Raw genomic sequence first — 15,204 nt, 5'->3', positions numbered from 1 at the left:
GTATAACCCCTGTAAGTACCCTGAACCAAGAACTCATTCTGCAATCAATTCTTACTGCAGCCCAAATGTCAACATAAATGTCTTTGATTGATTTTTATAATCAATACTTAATCCCATAGTTCCCCACTATGGCGAACATCTTTTACTCCCGGTACCCTGTCATATGATTTCTCAAGATCTAGGAAACATAAACATAACTGTCGATTCCGCTCGCAGCAGTATTACCCAGCGCATACTGAAAATCTGATCCTGGCAGCCCCTGTACGGTCTGAAACCACACTGGTTTTCATCCAACTTCCTCTCAACCAACGATCGCACCCTCCCTTCAAACATGCTAGTGAACACCTGGGATGGTATACCAATCAATGTGTTACCTCGATAGTCGTTGCAATCCTTCCTGCTTCCTTGCTTATAGATAGGTGCTATTATTGCTTTTGTCCTGTCTAAAGATACTTTACCAACACCCTATGCTAATCTTATTACTCAATGAAGCAATTTGATCCCTGCCTTCCCACTATATTTCACCATTTCAGGTCTAATATCATCTATTCCTGCTACTTTATGAAAATGGATTTTACGTACCACCAAATTAATTAATTAATTAATAGATCATTCCTGAAGTTGGTGTTAGCATACACATACAATAAAATATATCTTGTCCTTATCTCTCAAGTTATTTTCCCTGGTACATTCGATCGTGATCTTATCATGCATCCGTACCAAAATAGAGGATTGCTAAGAATATTATTCGGATACTTCGTATTATATTAATATTATTATTCAGATAATTCATTATTATAATGGTTCATGGTGTCGGTTACTCTAGTCACATCCTAGTTCGTGAACCTTGGGCAACGGCTGAGTAGCCTAGTAAGTGGTTCTAATAGTCGGGTTACCAGTTGCTACGGAATGAGAGTGGGCATCTCGGACATATTCTGAGTCATGGCCCTCCTTGTGCTCAGGCGGCTAGGTTTATACAATCCACAGGTGGTCCATAACCCGTTAGAGGAGAGATCCTCACTTGGATTATGTGCAAGTAGGGTAGCATCCTGCTTCATGAATTTACGGAGCTCAGAACACTTTAAGCAAACCTCGAACCTACGGGAGTAGCGGAGTCCCACTCCCATTTGACAGGCGAGGAACTCCTTGGAAACAACTTGGCGAACGAAATGGAATTCGATAGGGAGCTGTCAATATTAATGGGGAATATGTAATACAAGGAAGTAGAACTGGCTGAGACAGCAAAGAGGATGGATCTGGATGTGCTAGGAGTAAGTGTCATTCGGGTAAGGGGAGAAAACGAGGAAGGGATAGGAGATTATAAAGTGAACCTGACGGGTGTTAAAAAGGGATGGGCAGAGTGTGGGGTAGAACTTTTCATCAGGTATACTATTGCACGCAACATAGTTTGTGTTAGACAAATAAATGAGCGAATGATGTGGGTAGATTTGGCACTTGGAGTAATTAGGATGAGAATTGTCTCAGTGTATTGACCACGTGAGTGTGTAGATGAGGATGAAGCCGAAAAGTTTTGTGAAGCATTAAGTGACATCGTATTCAGGGTCAAAAGCAAGGAAAAGATAGTGCTAATTGGCTATTTCAATGCGAGTGTTGACCTGAAAGATATGGAAGGGTGATTGGTAAATGTTGGGAAGAAATGGGAGCTAACACGAAAGGGAAGCGTTCGCTGTACTTCTGTGCTAGTCTGAATTTTACAGTTACGAATATATTCTTCAAGCATAAAACTATTCACCGCTACACATGGGAGGGTAGGGGTACAAGATCCATAATAGGAAATATCTTAACCGACTTTGAATTTAGGAAATCTGTTAGGAATGTACGGGTTTTACGAGTATTTTTCGATGTTACAGACTACTATCTTTTCTGTAGTGAACTAATTATCTCTAGGCCTAGGACAGAGAAAGTGAAATTTGTCTGCAAACGAATAAGGGTAGAACATCTCTGGGGTGAGTAAGTTAGACACTAGTGCATGGATGTGATTAGTGAGAAGTTTCGAATCGTGGACAGTAAGCAAGTTCAGGATATAGAAAGAGAATTGGTGACATACAGGGATGCTGTAGTAGAAACAGCAAGGGAATGCCCAGGAACGACTGTGTGTAAAGATGGAAAAAGGCGAACATCTTGGTGGAATTATGAAGTGAGAGCAGATTGTGAACGTAAAAATAAGGCTTACCAGAAAAGCTCCATACAAGGGGTGATGCAGACAGGGAATTTTTACATAGGTGAATCAAACCGAGGGAAGTTGTTGAATCGAAAAAGAATTTGTGGAAAGATTTTGGTGATACCCTGGAAAGAATTGGTATAGCAACAGAGAAACATTTCTGTACAGTAAAAATGAATCTTACTAAGGGAGGGAAAATGCAAATGAACAGTCTTTTTTAATTCATGTGAACACATAATAGATCCCAGGGAATCCCTGGACAGGTGAAGAGAATATTTTGAAAATCTTCTCAACGTAAAAGGAAACCTTCCTGGTGGTGTCGCGAACAACCGAGTTCATGGGGAGGAGGAGAAAGATGTTGGAGAAATTACGCTTGAGGAAGTGGAAAGGATGGTAAATAAACTCCATTGTCATAAAGCAGCAGGGATAGATGAAATTAGACCTGAAATGGTGAATTATAGTGGGAAGGCAGGGATGAAATTGCTTCATATATTACTAAGATTAGCATGGAGTGTTGGTAAGGTACCTTCAAATTGGATAAAAGCAGTAATTGCACCTATCTATAAGCAAGGGAACAGAAAAGACTGCAACAACTATCGAGGTATCTCATTGATTAGTATACCACGCAAAGTATTCACTGGCATCTTGGAAGGGAGGGTGCGATCAGTCGTTGAGAGGAAGTTGGATGAAAACCAGTGTGCTTTCAGACCGTAGAGGGGCTGCCAGGATCAGATTTTCAGTATGCGCAAGGTAATTGAAAAATGCTACGAGAGGAATAGGCAGTTGTGTTTATGTTTCGTAGATCTGGAGAAAGCATATGACAGGGTACCAAGGGAAAAGATGTTCGCCATACTGGGGGACTATGGAATTAAAGGTAGATTATTAAAATCAATCAAAGGCATTTATGTTGACAATTGGGCTTCAGTGAGAATTGATGGCAGAATGAGTTCTTGGTTCAGGGTACTTACAGGAGTTAGACAAGGCTGTAATATTTCACATTTGTTGTTCGTAGTTTACATGGATCATCTGCTGAAGGGTATAAAATGGTAGGGAGGGATTCAGTTAGGTGGAAAAATCAGTCTGACCTATGCTGACGACTTGGCCTTAATGGCAGATTGTGCCGAAAGCCTGCAGTCTAATATCTTGGAACTTGAAAATAGGTGCAATTAGTATGGTATGAAAATTAGCCTCTCGAAGACTAAATTGATGTCAGTAGGTAAGAAATTCAACAGAATTGAATGTCAGATTGGTGATACAAAGCTAGAACAGGTCGATAATTTCAAGTATTTAGGTTGTGTATCTCCCAGGATGGTAATATAGTAAGTGAGATAGAATCAAGGTGTCGTAAAGCTAATGCAGTGAGCTCGCAGTTGCGATCAACAGTATTCTGTAAGAAGGAAGTCAGCTCGCGGACGAAACTATCTTTAGATCGGTCTGTTTTCAGACCAACTTTGCCGAGAGTAGTTGAGATAGCTCAGTAGCAAAGGCTTGTATCACTTGTGTGCAATATTTCTCTTATATTTTCAATGTGTTACTGGTTTTAAACATGTAAGTAAAATATTTTGCTTGCGAAAGTTTTAGGAACTCCTTAATTTATTGTGTTGTTGTGTGTGTGTTTTTCTCAATTCCTTTGCATTTTATAATTTTAATAGACAGTACTGGATGTTGTGAAGGTTCTGCATGTGGAGTTAGCAATTACTACATCAATACATCCTTGAAAGCAGGGTGCGACATCTGTCCCGTAGTTTTGGGACACGTGATGCAGTGCTCTCAAGTGTGACACGCCGCACCGTGTGTTGAGCTTTATAGTGTACGATATACGTTCCCTTTACTTATCATTAACAACTTTAATAATGCCAACTGCATATAAGAAAACGGAAGGATAAAAGCAGCGTGGCAAAAAAAAAATAGTGTTTCATTATTATTCTGTTCGACTCCGTGGAGAGTTCGCTAGCATTGCTGGCTGTCATGCCAGAGGTCCCGGGTACGATTCCCGACTCTGACATGGACATTTTCTGTAAAAAAGTGATTGTATTGTTTAACACCTTGAATAAACCTCCATACGTCGTATAGACGTTTCCTTCACATACCACACATCTCCGTGCGTGGTATAGACCCCTGTAGGCCTACCTTCATTTTGTTCTAGTTTGCAAAGTTTTGAAGTTATTGAGATGTAAATGTTATATTTTTGAATGTGATGATCTCTGCCTTCCTTGTATGAATCGTTCAAAATCAGTGTTTCTTTTCTTATTTCTAAAGAGTTGAAAATAATCTGACCACTTTCCACGTGGGAGCACACAGACTTATATTTCTGCTGACTTCTAGCGGATGTATGTGACATTATACGACGTTTCCTTATGGAGATTAATAGTATAATCTTTTCACTGATGTGCATGTTGAAATCATCTGGTGAGGATTACGTTAATACATTCTACGAAAAAAAAAACACCAAAGTACTCGCCCTCTTTCTCATGAACTAATCGTCCCATCAAGCTGAAATTTGTGCTAAATTAATTTTTTGACTATTGTTCCCGGTTCTTCCGATCATTGTTTCCGGGGCAACGATTATCCTAGTTTTCGTGGCACTGTGAAACAACCCATGCAAATCCAAGAACGTAACCTTCATTCCGTAAAAACTTTTTAAGGTCTCTTCTCCATTAGTAGACTCCAAGGTATATATAAAATTAATGAATGTAAACAACATTATTTCGAGTCTCTACTGTAAACGTTTGAAAATAATCCGAGCTGAACTATTGTAACAGTGAATTTTTAAAAGATTCCTGCATTTTCTCAGTGCCTATACCTGAATGGCCTCCGTCCACTGGGTAATGCTGTTGAACACAGTCATTAAGTTTAATTAAAATTTAAATTATTTCTTGAATATATATTCAATAATTTACTTATAGTATGTAGAATATTTAGCAAATGTTTTATACTTATTCTCCACAATAGATTTGATAAATCACGTATTTCTATGAATAGTATATCATTTTTACCTCACTGCGTCATCTCTCCCGAGGGTGCGGCATATCCCTCTCCTTGCGGCAACTCTTATTACGCACCCTTTTATTGTTTGGTCCATAATGGACCTAAATGAGTTTTATATAGCAAACCAAGTATTAAATAATCAAGCAGACATGTTGTTATTCCGTTTCTGCAAAATTTTATTAATCCCAAACCCTTACTAAAAATACATGCACTTAATAGAAATATGCGGCGCGTCACCCGGTTTTACCAGGGATATGAACCTTAAATACATCATAATCTACGAGTGAGTAAATATGTCTTGCGAACATACATTCTTATAGTACGGTACAGTAAGATTTATTTTCCTTTACACACGCGAATAGGAAATGAACTCATCGAAAATTGACTGCATATCAGTATGTGGCTGGGAGGCGAGACCAGTCGTAAAGGTAGTAATGGATAGGAAGAGCATTGTCATATTCGCGGTTTTGGAGGTACATATGAACCGGTAGGAACTTCAATTGCTTTAATAGAGATATTCAGATTTAAAAACTGAATTGTATGCAGAAAGATAACCTTGTTTGTCGAAACAAAGAAATGCTATAATTATACTCTCATGGAGATTCCAGTGATTGTAGGTTCTTTTATATCTTGATCTCTGGTTGGCGAAAAACAAAATGATTTAACCTGCTGAGAATTTTCACTTGATAAACGGATCTCGGAATACGTAGTACTCATGGCGTGTGGTGTCCAAAGAGGCCTGGTGCAGATTTTTCGAGCTGATACCTTATAGGTGACCTGCGTGTCTGTAAGGATGTGGCCCTACCTGTGATAAATTATAAAGGTGAAGATGAAGGCACACACACACCCAGCTCCCGAACCATCAGAATTAAACAATTAAGGTTAAAATCACCCACCGAGCCGGTAATCGATCCCGGAACCCTCAAGACCAAAGGCCACAACGCTAACCGTTTAGACATGGAACCGTACGGAATATGAAGTCAAGTCAGTGAAAAATTTCAGGGAGGGTCGTAATAATCAGGAACTTTATATTAACGAGTATAATAAATGGAATGATTCAGGTTAAGGAATGCTTTGAATTTGTTTCGATATAATTAACATCATTATGATTAAGTTCGACCTCAACTTTTAAATCTTAAGTTGTTAGAGCTAGAGCAAAGAAATAATATTATCCCCTTGTTTTCAACTATAATTTAAACAAAATATTTGCTTGCCATTCAGAAGAGGTGGTTCTGAAAGGAAGGAAATTGATTTATTTTTCTCCGAAGATGAGAATATGATAATCGGTTAGGGAAACTCAGACGGTGGCATTCTAACTTGGGTAAAATTATACGTTCTGAACGTAAAAGTTTAAAATTCTCAGAGTGAGGTTTGCTTTTCTGTGTGTTGTTGTTGACGATGATGATTATAAGAGTCTTAAGGAGTCAGAAATCATGGTGACCCGGATTTACTCTGAGTGCAAATTCCCCTATTTTCCTCCAAATGCGTTCCAAACGAATGTTGACAATTCGGTAAGTTTTACATTTGTTTGAAACTATGCTGATTGAGTACCCAATAATGATGTTGGTACAAAATTAAACAGAGAGTGTCGAGAAACGTCATCATTAATGCAATAATGTTCGATAACTTCTATGTTATGGTATTGTAAATATAACTTTAAGTTAGTAGGAAGCCATTGTACAGTTAATTGTACTAAAAAACTTAATGCTAATGATTGGAATTATTTATCAATGAGTTTCTATGTGATTGCATTGTAAGTATTAAAGCACGTTATTGGTAATGAAATATTTTATATTCTTTAAATATCGTGTAAATTGCTGAATAAACACGTTGTAATTATTATTACGATACCTGTAATTGGGACATTCAACGTTATATGTTATACATTTTGTGTAAATTTATATGTGACGGATTTTTTTTTTTTTTTTTTTTTTTTGCTAGTTGCTTTACGTCGCACCGACACAGATAGGTCTTATGGCGACGATGGGACAGGGAAGGGCTAGGAGTGGGAAGGAAGCGGCCGTGGCCTTAATTAAGGTACAGCCCCAGCATTTGCCTGGTGTGAAAATGGGAAACCACGGAAAACCATTTTCAGGGCTGCCGACAGTGGGGTTCGAACCTACTATCTCCCGAATACTGGATACTGGCCGCACTTAAGCGACTGCAGCTATCGAGCTCAGTTGTGACGGTTTATAATTGTTACACTACTCGTAAGTTATCCTTATTATTCATGTAGATTTTTGGACGCCTAATTTTTCACAGTTTTTTTATTTAGTTTTCTTTCTTCGTTGTTATGCAACTTCGTGCTCTGACGAATTTCTTGTAATATATCTTCACTGTTGTGGCAAAAACTGCGAATTTGACATTGCTCTTCTTATCCATTATTTCTCTTAAGGCAGGTCACACCTCTCCGTCAAACATTGCTATGCAGTCCATCAGAACCATTTTTCTTATGCGTGTGTATAAATGAAAATGAACTTTAAATACATCAATATTTAGGAATGGATAAATATATTATGGGAACATACATTCCTAGAGTACGGTACAGTAAGGTTCACTTTCCTTTACACACGCGCATAGGAATATGAATTGAACGAAAATTGTTCTAATCGACTGCATATCGACATATGGATGGGAGGCGTGACAATTCTTAAGGGAAAAAATGGATAGGAAGAGCACTGTCGCATTCGCGGTTTTGGCACAGCAGCTACGATACCTGCTTTCATGTAACTATTGCGTCGTGCTTGTTGTTGTTGTTATGTTATATATACACTGACTGACAGAGCAAATGCAACACCAAGGAGGAGTGGTTCGAAAGGGATGAAAGTTGGGGAAAAAACAGAGACGGCACGGAAGAATAATTGATGTTTATTTCAAACTGATATGCAGGTTACACAATGCGCACGGCATCGACTCAGTAGGATGTAGGACCACCGCGAGCGGCGATGCACGCAGAAACACGTCGAGGTACAGAGTCAATAAGAGTGCGGATGGTGTCCTGAGGGATGGTTCTCCATTCTCTGTCAACCATTTGCCACAGTTGGTCGTCCATACGAGGCTGGGGCAGAGTTTGCAAACGGCGTCCAATGAGATCCCACACGTGTTCGATTGGTGAGAGATCCGGAGAGTACGCTGGCCACGGAAGCATCTGTACACCTCGTAGAGCCTGTTGGGAGATGCGATCAGTGTGTGGGCGGGCATTATCCTGCTGAAACAGAGCATTGGGCAGCCCCTGAAGGTACGGGAGTGCCACCGGCCGCAGCACATGCTGCACGTAGCGGTGGGCATTTAACGTGCCTTGAATACGCACTAGAGGTGACGTGGAATCATACGCAATAGCGCCCCAAACCATGATGCCGCGTTGTCTAGCGGTAGGGCGCTCCACAGTTCCTGCCGGATTTGACCTTTCTCCACGCCGACGCCACACTCGTCTGCGGTGACTATCACTGACAGAACAGAAGCGTGACTCATCGGAGAACACGACGTTCCACCATTCCCTCATCCAAGTCGCTCTAGCCCGGCACCATGCCAGGCGTGCACGTCTATGCTGTGGAGTCAATGGTAGTCTTCTGAGCGGACGCCGGGAGTGCAGGCCTCCTTCAACCAATCGACGGGAAATTGTTCTGGTCGATATTGGAACAGCCAGGGTGTCTTGCACATGCTGAAGAATGGCGGTTGACGTGGCGTGCGGGACTGCCACCGCTTGGCGGCGGATGCGCCGATCCTCGCGTGCTGACGTCACTCGGGCTGCGCCTGGACCCCTCGCACGTGCCACATGTCCCTGCGCCAACCATCTTCGCCACAGGCGCTGCACCGTGGACACATCCCTATGGGTATCGGCTGCGATTTGACGAAGCGACCAACCTGCCCTTCTCAGCCCGATCACCATACCCCTCGTAAAGTCGTCTGTCTGCTTGAAATGCCTCCGTTGACGGCGGCCTGGCATTCTTAGCTATACACGTGTCCTGTGGCACACGACAACACGTTCTACAATGACTGTCGGCTGAGAAATCACGGTACGAAGTGGGCCATTCGCCAACGCCGTGTCCCATTTATCGTTTGCTACGTGCGCAGCACAGCGGCGCATTTCACATCATGAGCATACCTCAGTGACGTCAGTCTACCCTGCAATTGGCATAAAGTTCTGACCACTCCTTCTTGGTGTTGCATTTGCTCTGTCAGTCAGTGTATATAAAGTTCGTTCCTGTGGATTGTCAACGAGGTATCTTCTAATTATAATGTACTGAATAATAAAAATATTAATAATAATAATAATAATAATAATAATAATAATAATAATAATACACACCGGGCGATTTTGCCGTGCGGTTAGAGTCGCGCGGCTGTGAGTTTGCATCCAGGAGAAGACAGTGGGTTCGAATCCCACTGTCGGCAACCCTGAAGATGGTTTTCCGTGGTTTCCCATTTTCACACCAGGCAAACGCTGGGGATGTACCTTAATTAAGGCCACGTCCGCTTTCTTCCCACTCCTAGGCCTTCCCTATCCCATCATCGCCGTAAGACCTATCTGTGTCGGTGCGACGTAAAGCAACTAGCAGAAACAAAATTAAAAATACAGAACTGATGACTATGTTGTCTGTAGCCCCCATTCTACAGTAACAGCAACTTGGTAAAGGAACGTGGAATGCTCTCGGAGAGTAATGAAACAGGAGGAACCCAGGAGTGTTATTAACTTCGGGTTTACTGTTGTGGCCCTTGACTGGAGCTTGTCACCTTGCTGTCCACAACGCGCCTGTTTTCGTACCTTCGACATGAAAATGCCATTCCACGAATATTATGTCACGTGACCCTCCAAGTGAGAAGCTGTAGAGCTATCAACTTTCCGCCAAGCCATTATAATGTTATGACCGGCGCAGTGGTATACAGAAAGTACTTGAGAGTACTTTACATTCCAGCCAGGGAGAGATAGCGCTCCTACCTTCCTACTTAGGAAACACATTTCTTTCTCTGGTATGTGACTACGGTACATATTGTCAGCACAAGTGGTAGCCTTTGCATCGTTTACAGCAAGGGCATAACTCAGTGCTGGCTTTATAGGAGCAAACGCTGAAATACGAACAGCAGTAAAACATTGGTGCCAGACTTAAATATTTTGATCCAGACCAGGGAATATTTTTGTGGTCATGCTGTGAGCGGTCCGATGTTTGGATAAGAAGCTATATTTCCTCAAACTTCGTGACCTAATCGTGTGGTTAGTTACCGTTGTGTCTATTGAAGTATCATTGGCTTCTTTAGCCAGGCTGGTAGCTCAGGTGGTAGGGCGCTAGCTGTCATCCCTGTTCAATCCGGTGGTATTTGGAGGCGTTCAAATATGTGAGCCTTGTGCCGGTAGACTTATTGGCGCGTTAAACAACTTCCGTATGCGCGTCTGAAAACCGTAAAAGTATTTAGCGGGTCGTAAAACGAATAAAATTAATATTGGCTCATTTACGAATAATTACTAGATTTAGTGTCCGACTCGTCGGCTGAAAGGACGGCGTACTGGCCTTCGGTTCAGAGGGTCCCGGGTACGATTCCCGGCCGGGTCGGGGATTTTAACCTTCCTTGGTTAATTCCAGTGGCACGGGGCTGGGTGTATGTGTTGTCTTCATCATCATTTCATCCTCATAAAGACGCGCAGGTCGCCTACGGGTGTCAAATAGAAAGACCTGCACCTGGCGAGCCGAAACCACCCTGGGATATCCCGGCACTAAAAGCCATACGACATTTCATTTTAATAGATTTATTCGACTGGAATTTAGGACCGACATAAAATCAGAAAATTATCAAAGGTATTTGTGCACCACGATCAATTTTATGGTGGTACTTATAGAGGTTTATACAGGCAACAATCAGTTAAATGGAGCAAGGAATTAACATAATGTTTAGTCTTCCCCTAAATATGAAACGCAGCTGGATTTAAAATAACTTATTTTTACGAAAATTAAGAACCCCAAGAATATTCGGGCAACCAATCAGTACCCTTTAAACAAACATAAATCCCAGAACGTGAATGTCTAGTTCACCTAGCTACGTCAGTAGTCACAAGATGTGATTTTCACTGTAAATTCTTGAATTCTCAGACATATTGCCGTCACAGTGCGAGAGTGCCAGCCACCGTTACACGGCTTTGCATCAACTGACAATTTATTGAAAGCGGGAAACGTTCTTGGAGAAACCGAATATGTTTCAGTCACGTTTCAATCAGTTTCATGCTCTTGGAGAGTGATAATGGTGAAGACTTAGATTCATAGTAGAGCATCGTGTGAGTGTTGTTATAGACAGTAGAAATTATACTGTTTCCTTAAATTATGAAAGCTCTTCCGTCGTTAGTTCATCAAACACCTGAGTGTGTCAGGAAATGAGCATGAAAGGAAGGATGTGCCTAATGTTACCGCCTTGTTAAATAAGGTCGGTCGGCGCTTGTGAGACGGCATAGAAGGAGGGGCTCCCTCACCCGATTCTACCCGTTCTAAGGTACAGTCTGCCTAGTGTAAGTCATGTGAAGATCACACTTGCTCAATTTTGTGTGTAATATAGCAGAAATCTGTGTATGATGAGTTCTACATCGAAATCCTTGAATGTTCGGGAAGTCCTGTGCAACCTTTACCAATATTTTAAGACACACAAAATAGCAAACGCCACTGTTTTACAAAAGACGAGTGAAGCTACCGGTGTGTCAGTGAGTTCTGAAAGTACAATCGTAAAGGAAGTCAAGAAAAGAAGAGAATCGAAGTTGACACTGTAGCAGATAGCACGATTTGGGCAGAAAATCCATTTCTCATATGTTGTGAAGAAGTAAACTCTCACCATTCGTAAACTCCTTACTCCCATTAAAGATAATGGACTGATGATACCCGAATCAAATATTTTTGTTTCTATTCTTTCTTCATGTATTAATTCTCTATTAATATCAACAATATTCTTATTCAACGATTTGTCAAATTGAAATCTCTCTGTAAACAACTTTAGTAGGAAATTTCGTAATGGCGATTCTAATTCTTCTTTAGTAAAATTACATTGATTACCAACTAATATTCGCCACCATAAGTAACAAACTTTTCCTGGTTTCTCGTCTGGTATATTTGGGAATTCGCTCAGTAACTTATATTCTTCTTCTGTTCAAATATATGTCTCAAATTCGAGGAAATTAAAATTATATTTCTTTATATTTCTACATATTTTAGAACTTGTTTTTGTAGATCTATCATTTGGATTAAATTTGTTTATATGTTTTCTAATTCTACAAGATTTTAAAAATTGTCTCCAATTATTATGGATATGAAATGTGTTCAGTAATAGATAACAAATAAGTTTATAATTATTTTTTTCGATTTTTACTTTATTTTTCAATTTTTTATTTCATATATTTTCTTTCTTATTAAATACATCATCTTTAATTTTATAATTATTCATATTTTAAGATAGGTATATCCTTAGTTACAATAATATATTTTGCACCAGTAATTATATTATTATAATCCAGTTCAGTATCAGAAACCGGAACTCTTATACCTTTACTTTTATTCTCGGGAGTTAGTTGTAGTTTTCTCTCTATCCCCACAAATCGTTTAATATGTTTCTTATCAAATTGGGAACGATCTCTATATACATCTTTTAAATCTTTGGGGCAGTATGCGTCTGTAGTAATGTATTCAAAATAATTGTATTTCTAACCATCACTCGCAACTTTCCACCATAATTGAGAAATATTTTTCTGGTTTCGTTTTTTTAATATTAGGATATTTACTTAAGACTTATAATTCGACGTCAGTAAAATATGTTTCAAATTCTTTATATTCGAAATCTTAGCAGTTATATTTATCTTGTTGCTTTTTATTTCTACATTCTTTACATTCGCTTAATCTAAATTTCCTGTGTATAGCAAAATGTGGGAATTCCTTAGTTTCGTTACAACATATATAGGTCTTCATTTATTAGGAACAAAAACTGTGTCCAGTATCAGATAGCAAATAAATTTATCAATATAAAAAACGACCTTTTAATTTTTAATATTTTTAATTCTTAATTCTTTTCTTAATTTCAATTAAGCTTCTTCGATTTTTATTTAAAGTTTATTGTTTTTTTAATTTTTATAATTTTTCTTATTTTTTAAAATATTGTTCGTATTTTATTTCATTTTATAAGTTTTTTAGAAGAAAAATTTGCAGGATTTTTTGTAGCATAATGAAATAATGCGATTTTTACCTTTCGTGCAAATTGTCGAAAAACTAGTGATTTTAGGTTTTTTATTTTATAGAAATATTAACACTTGATCATTTTTAGTAAAATGGGTGATTTTGCAAAAAGAGATGAAATTCCGAGAAAAAAATACGCAAAATTATGAGGGACTGGTTAAAATTTGTAGGTGTGGAAAAATTTGCAGGATTTTGTGGAGCACATCGAAATATTGCGATATTTTAACTTTGTGCAAACTGTCGAAAATCTAGTGATTTCAGATTCTTTCATGTTTATTTGTGGGATAAGGTCTAATATATATGAAATTCTGAGAAAAAACACGCAAAAATTGTGAAATTTTGCAACGCGGTTATGGAGGTCCAGGATCCGGGGTTTTCTACTACTTTGACTAACTCCTGGAAACAACGGAAAACTACATTAAGGATGACTGCTTAGCCCTTCAACATTAGGTGTTTTGAATTTAACGCACAATCATTTATGATAGTCAGCAATCCATGGGAATGAGTGCTGAGTTCGATTCCCCATCATGTGTAGCGCGAAGATTTTTTACGGTTCTGAACACAAAGTTTTAATGTCTAAGTGATGTCAACAATATTGTAAGCCTTTATAAGTTTCTATATTTCAAATATATAAGCACGAAATGTTAAAATAAAATAAATCAGTGTTCCAAGCACTGAAAACCAATAGCACGTTACGCATCAGTTCACACGCTAGCGTATTGGACTTCACAGTCGCTTAGCTTCGAGCCTCAAAGATGCTTCCCAATATTACGCCCCTATGAATAAATCATATGTATTACGCATTACTCCATGTCCCTAGTCCCGTGTGTAGCCAACACCTTTTTTTAAGTTCAGCTTCCACCAATATAAGCATCAAAACCCCCTCGATTCCTTTCTCTGTAGCGGATATCTCTGTTAGGTTACAATAGTCTTCTGTCCAAGAAAAATCTGGAATTCGATTTCCTGGTTATGTTGAGCTTCAGTATAAGCGTGCCACGTTTGATGTCCGTTCTTCTTTTGTTCAAGGGCGTCCTAGACTCGATCTCTGTGTAGGTTAGGTATCTTGATTAGTTTTACTTTTGCTCACCTATGAATGATGTTCATGTATTTAGGCTTACACTACCTCCCTAGTCCCATGCCGGCATCATTTTCAGAGTTCAGCTTCCAATGTTACGACCACTATGAATACAGCAAGTATATTAAGCCTTAAATCATGTCCCTAGTCCCGTGTGTAGCCGCCATCTTGTTCCCAGTTCAGCTTCTTACGTTACGACCCATATGAATAACGCACATGCATTAAGCCTTACACCATCTTCCTAATACTATCAGTATAATGTGAAGCCGCTATCTTTTTCCAAGTTCATCTGTAAGTCCACGAAGGTTAAGTTGTCAGCGGAAGATAAAGCCTGAAGTTTCAGACGGGGTGTAGAGAAGGGAAGCCAGTTAGTTTAACGCCTGTTCAGCGTAAGGTTCAGCGTGAACTTTTGTACGGTTAATCCGGGTATTGAACTTGAATTAAGTTAAGCTTACACACTTTTGCGGTTATCGTGGGAGGTTAGGTTCAGTTTCGATCCCGTAAGATGCTTCCCAAATATTACGCCCTCTATGAAAGAACTAGAGCTCAATCGTGCCCCTTGAAGTTATATATCCCTAATTTCTACAATCCCCAATCTAATCGCGAGTGATTAATAACGAGAAAGAATAAGAATTAAATCGCAGTAACGTAATGTATTTCAGAATTATCTATATCAGCCTGGCATACTCAACGTTACGTACTGGAGGGAGTTTCGAGCGTTTTAGTACACGGATCTCTGTTGCACCTGAGCCTGTTCCAAA

Source organism: Anabrus simplex, chromosome 2 (genome assembly GCF_040414725.1).
Source record: "Anabrus simplex isolate iqAnaSimp1 chromosome 2, ASM4041472v1, whole genome shotgun sequence".
Lineage (NCBI taxonomy): Eukaryota > Metazoa > Arthropoda > Insecta > Orthoptera > Tettigoniidae > Anabrus > Anabrus simplex.
Note: the sequence above shows the minus strand (reverse complement) of the source record.